This window comes from Mobula birostris, chromosome 3, assembly GCF_030028105.1.
Source record: "Mobula birostris isolate sMobBir1 chromosome 3, sMobBir1.hap1, whole genome shotgun sequence".
Classification (NCBI taxonomy): domain Eukaryota; kingdom Metazoa; phylum Chordata; class Chondrichthyes; order Myliobatiformes; family Myliobatidae; genus Mobula; species Mobula birostris.
Window position 1 is genome coordinate 206272107 of NC_092372.1, and position 6000 is coordinate 206278106.

Here is a 6000-nt window from a genome sequence, read left to right on the forward strand (position 1 = left end):
TGTTTCTTATGTTCCCTGTGAAAAGTTTATCCAGCCGAAATATTCATTCAATAAGGTTAAGGGCATTTTCTTGCAAAGTTCGACTGCTGCATAATTTATTGTCATGAGGCCCAAGGCAATGTGTCCAACAGGATAGACTCTACAATTAACAAACTTTCCTTTGCTATGTCTGATGAAATACCTCTAAAACTTGGTAATTGTACCTGATACCACCTCCTCCTCTGGCAGTAAATTCCAAATACCAACCATTTTTCTCACGAGAAACTTGTCCCCATTTTCACCTGAAATGACACTCAGTTTTATAATGTAGCATGGGAGTAAGATTTTAACTACCTATCCTTTCCAAAACATAGATAGTCTTCGATTACAGTCACTCCTCAGATTCCTCCTCTCCAGACAAAGCAAGCCCAACCTGTCCAGTTATTTTTCCATAACTGAAATCCTCCATTTGTGGTAACAGCCTGGTGAATCTCCTCTGTACTCTGTCCAGTGCAACCACATCCTTCTTACAGTGTGGTATCCAGTTTGCCATATAGATTGCTGAATACAAATGATATAATACTCTAACACAAGAAGTTCTGCAGATACTGGAAATCCAGACTAACACACACAAAATACTGGAGGAACTCAGCAGGTCAAGCAGCATCTTTGGAGAGGAATAAAGAATTGACATCTCGGACCGAGCCTCTTCATTAGGTCCCGATGAAGGGTCTCAGCCTGCAACATCAACTCTTTATTGCTCTCCATAGATTCTGTTTGATCTGTTAAGTTCTTCCCGCATTTTGTGTGTGATATTCTCAAAACCTTTTTTGAATTATTCTCTGCCAGCTTATCAGACTGCACATTCATTTGGAACATAATACCTTTCAGTATAGTGATTTTAGAAATACATTTTAAATGTTAGCCAGAAATTTGTTATGTCGCCAAAGCCACTAGCAACTTCTTACAGATGTACCACGGAGAGCTTTCTGACTGATTGCATCACTCTCTGGTATGTAGGTGCTAGCGCACAAGATCGGAAAACGCTACGAAGAGTTATAAACTCAGCCAGCGCTACCATGGCCATTGTTTCAAACTTTCAAAAGCTGATGCCTCAAGAAGATGGCATCTATCATGAAGTATACCCCAGATGGTGGGGGTCTTTGATGGATGTTGACTTTGAGACAGTACCTCTGGTAGAAACTACTGATGGTAGGGAGAGATGTACCCATGAGGTAATGGGCTGAGTTCATCACTCTCTGGCAACATACACAAACTACTGGAAGAACTCAGCAGGCCAGGCAACATCTATGGAAAAGAGTGCGGTCGACGTTTCGGGCCAAGACCCTTCATTAGGACTTGGCCGGAAATGTCAATTGCACTTTGTTCCATAGATGCTGCCTGGCCTACTGAGTTCTTCCCACATTTTGTGTATGTTGCAACTATTTTGTTCTGCCTTTGCACTATTTTATTTATTTTTAATATATTCTTCTTGTAATTTATAGTAATTTTTATGAATTGTACAGCTGCAAAACAAATTTCACAACATACATCAGCGATAATAAACTTGATTCTGATTTCAATGCAGATCGGGTGTAATGTTTTACTTCACATTTTCTGTACCACTTTAATTAGTGAACTTGGAACTGTGCTGTTCAGGCATGTCAACAAGCATTATCTTACCTCTCAATACTTGCTGGGCAACACCAGTTGTCATGCACAAAAATGAAAGTGGAAGAAGGTTGCGTAAATCTGAGACTGAAATAGTCATCTGTTTACATAAGATGTTCTGTGAATCCATATGTTAAGAAATGGGAAGCTTACTGTACTGTCTACGTTCTCGTGGCTATTAACAAGCAATTGACCCTATCATACAATGCAGTAATGTGCCTTAGAAAATAGAATGGCCTGATGTGAACCTGAGCACTAAGGTTTTGAACCTGTACCCAGACATAGACTCAGGGTGTTGACTCAATTCCTGACAAAGCTTGGGTCAGGTAACCAGCTTCCTCCAGTTCTCACTGCTGCATTTCACGTTCACACGACATTCACAGCGAAAGCTCAGTGCTGTGTGTGAATAAGCCACGCATTCCTATGTCAAATTAAGTTTGCAGCAGTGTCATCCTGATGAGCATATCACAACTGGATACCACCACACATAATTGGCAGGCTCCCAGTTGTCAGTGTATAACACACATGAATTCTTGGTTAAAGAGGGTTGTGAACTTTGTTACCAACACAATGAGTTTCCATTCTCAGTGCTAATTTTTCATTAACCCACTTAATCTTTGTGCTCTAAGGCAGAACTTCTGAGGCTCTTACTCTTTTTGGTGCCTGAACAAACATTGACTCTTAACCTGGATGTGAATTAAGTAGTCCTTCCAGAAACCCTTTCAAGCCCTTGGTTGTGGTAACAAACTGATATGTGATGAGATCAAAATGGAACCTAGCTTTCAAGATGTTGCCAAACCGACCCTTCCATAACATCAAACAAATATACAATATTGTGCATCATTGTCACAAGCAAGAGAAAATCTGCAGGTGCTGGAAATCCAAGGAATGCACACAAGATGCTGGAGGAACTGAGCAGGCCAGGCAGCATCTATGGGAGAAAAAAAGGTGCAGTCGATGTTTTAGGCCGAGATCCTTCGGCAGGACTGGAGGAAAAAAAATCTACTCCTCACCTTTTTTTCTCCAGTTCTGCTGAAGGGTCTCAGCACCAAAACATCGACTGTCCTTTTTTCCATAGATGCTGGCTGACCTGCTGAGTTCCTCCAGCATTTTGTGTGTGTTGTTATGTATCATTGTGCTCATTTTGTGTGCGAATCATCTTTCACAATAGCCTTGTTATGCAGCCGAAGGACCTTAAAGAAATGCAACCACTAAATCCTCCTTCAATTTATATTTGTACTTGCCTAATCCCAATAAAAGTATTCTACCGTTGTTTGTCTGAGAGACTTCCCCTTTTATTAGTTATCACAGGATGAACTAACATGGTAACAGATCATATTGTGTCAGCTGCAAGTGAATCATTCCTTCTCTGTGTTCGTCTTAATTATTATTTGTATCTCTATCATATTTATCCGGGCTCTGTATCCGGGCTTGGAGCTCTGTGTAAAGATATGAACATTAATAATTTACTTCTTTCTGCATGAATGTAAACAAGTCTTCATCCTGTCATAATATCTGGAATTCAGTCCATAAGGTACATTCTGCGTGGCCATTTATTGGAAGCTAGATGGAAAGTTTAAGTACTTAGTAACCATTTCTATAATAACCAGCCACTTCCCTTCCCGCAATTGTGCAACCTTGTCAAAAGTTCAATTGTTATCAAAGCACGTATCCATTAACAGCTCTGAAATTTGTCTTCTACAGATACCCACGAAACAAAGAAAGAACATGAAAGTCACTCAGAGAGGAACATCAAACCCACTCCTCTCCTGTACCTTAAAGAATGGCATCCTGATCATCAACTCCCAAAACCCTCCACCCCCTGAGCAAAATGGAGCAGGAACATCGACTCAAAAAACACTCCTACCCCACACAAAAAGACTAAGAGCAAAACCTCAACCTCCAAACACCCTCCCCTCGTACAACAAAGTGGAAAAGGAACTGGTGATTTAAAAAAAACACAGAATATAGAAACCGTAAGTCTGAAAAAGTCCACATTCCTTAAACGCAGAACCAGGATACCATCCTCCAATATCACTGACATTCATCGACCACACGAGCGCAGAGGCCTACCCGCCTGCCACAGTGAGCCACACGGTGATAGGGCACTCACAGATTCCTACTCCAGCAGCGATCAAAAGGAAGGCAGTCAATGCTGAAATCTCCCTCGCCTTTCATATTCTCCTCGATGTCTCAAGAAGATTTTCGCTTTTATGAAAAAAGGCGAAAAGTGAAAATAGTGTTCAGCGTTTGTTTTGCAGCAAGCTGTTATAAAGGCGGCGCGCACCCTGAGCAGCCATAGCTTTGAACTGCGTGAGATTTTCGCTACGATTGACAGGGCTGCAATGATTGCAGAAAAGTATGACTTTAATTTTGAAAGGGCATGTCGGTTTAGGGCAAGTTTGCAGGATGTTTTGAGTACTTACAAAGAACTGTATGATAGAAAAATACGTGAACCTTCCAGTGTGCTCGCTGTCTTCCCGATTCTGGTAAGTGAAACTACACTGTACATACATTATTTCTACTTTATATAGGCTGTGTATTTATCATATCATTCCTGCTTTTGCTATATGTTAGTGTTATTTTAGGTTTTATGTGTTATTTGGTATGATTTGGTAGGTTATTTTTCGGGTCTGGGAACACTCAAATATTTTTCCCATATAAATTAATGGTAATTGCTTCTTCGCTTTACGCCATTTTGGCTTACGAAAGGTTTCATAGGAACACTCTACTTTCGGATTGCGGGGGAAACCTGTATACTGTATATATTCTCTGATAATAAATGGAAATGGATCCATTTGTTCTGTTTTGGATTAGCATTTTAAATTATCTTTGAAATCTCTTGACTTTGTCTCTGCTTAACCTGGTGTTCTGTATTTTATGTGTTATAATTAGAATAGATTCTTCTCTGCAAATCATTCACATTTTCATCGTAGAAATTAACTTTCTTGTCATTAAATATTAATTCCTCTTGGAAATTCTTATTAATTTTTAATTAGTCTGACTTCAGAATCTCTTATTGTCATTTTTCCATGGGATTTCATTTGTTACTCTTCTCCAGGATATCCAAGACTTCTGGAACAATGGTTTATCAAAGAAATCACAAACCATGGCATGTGGCTGGCATTGATTATGCATGCTTCGGATTAAAGTCAAGTCAAGTAAAGTCAAATTTATTTATAAAGCACATTTAAAAACAACTTATGTTGACCAAAGTGCTGTACAAACCATAACAGGTAGCTAAAATCACAAATACAAGAAACACAGATATAAACAAGGCACACAGCTTATAGGCACAAAATAAACCACACATGATCCTAGGCACAAGCCAAAAATCAGCCACCTCAGGAAGATTCAAACGCTAGTGAATAAAGGGAAGTTTTGAGCCTGGACTTAAAAGAGTCAATGGAGGGGGCAGATTTGAAAGGGAGGGGAATGCTGTTCCACAATCTAGGGGCTGCAACAGCAAAGGCGCGGTCACCCCTGAATTAAGTCTAGATCGCGGGACAGCCAGGAGCCCCAAGTCAGCCGACATGAGGAACCTGGAAGTAGAATAAGGGGTTAGAAGGTCTGCGATATAGGAGGGGGCCAGCCCATTTAGGGCTTTATAAACAAACAGGAGAACCTTAAAATCAGTTCTAAACCGTACTGGTAGCCAGTGGAGAGAGGCCAGGATAGAAGTAATATGGTCCCTCTTCCGGGTACCTGTCAGGAGCCTGGCTGCGGCATTCTGGACCAGTTAAGGATAACTTCCTTTATGTTTATTAATCCAGGAGTGGTGAGTCCATTCATTGATCCCAATATCTCTTGCCCGTTCTCTTCATCCCATCACCTCGAGGTAAAAAAAATGACACACAGACTTTGGTAGATGACCTGGGAAATTCTTAAGCTGTGTGGAGTAATACGAAATCAAACAAGGTGATACCAACTGAGTCTTTTCATGATGATAGAAGCTTACTCTTAGATCAAGGATCAACTTTATTTGCCATATATACTTACATAGTATTAGGAATTTGCTGTGGTGTGTTGGCGTGACTTGCAACAAAAATAACATTCAACAATTATAATGCATAGAGAATGATATGAAAAATAAGGTTAAAGTATATATATGGAATAAAAACTGCATAAATGCATATATGAAGAAGAAGAAGAAAGCCCTTAACCCCGAGTGGAGTTATTGGGACGCCGTCATGTCGGTGTGCTTTTAGCAGGCTTTCTTGTTTTTACAAGACCAGGTTGCTAGCTCGATGCTCAACCCAGCACAGATGGAAAGCGTGCAAGGGAGCCAGCTAGATTCGAACTCTGGAGCCTTGGCTCCAAAGTCCGGCACTGATGCCAATACGCCACCAG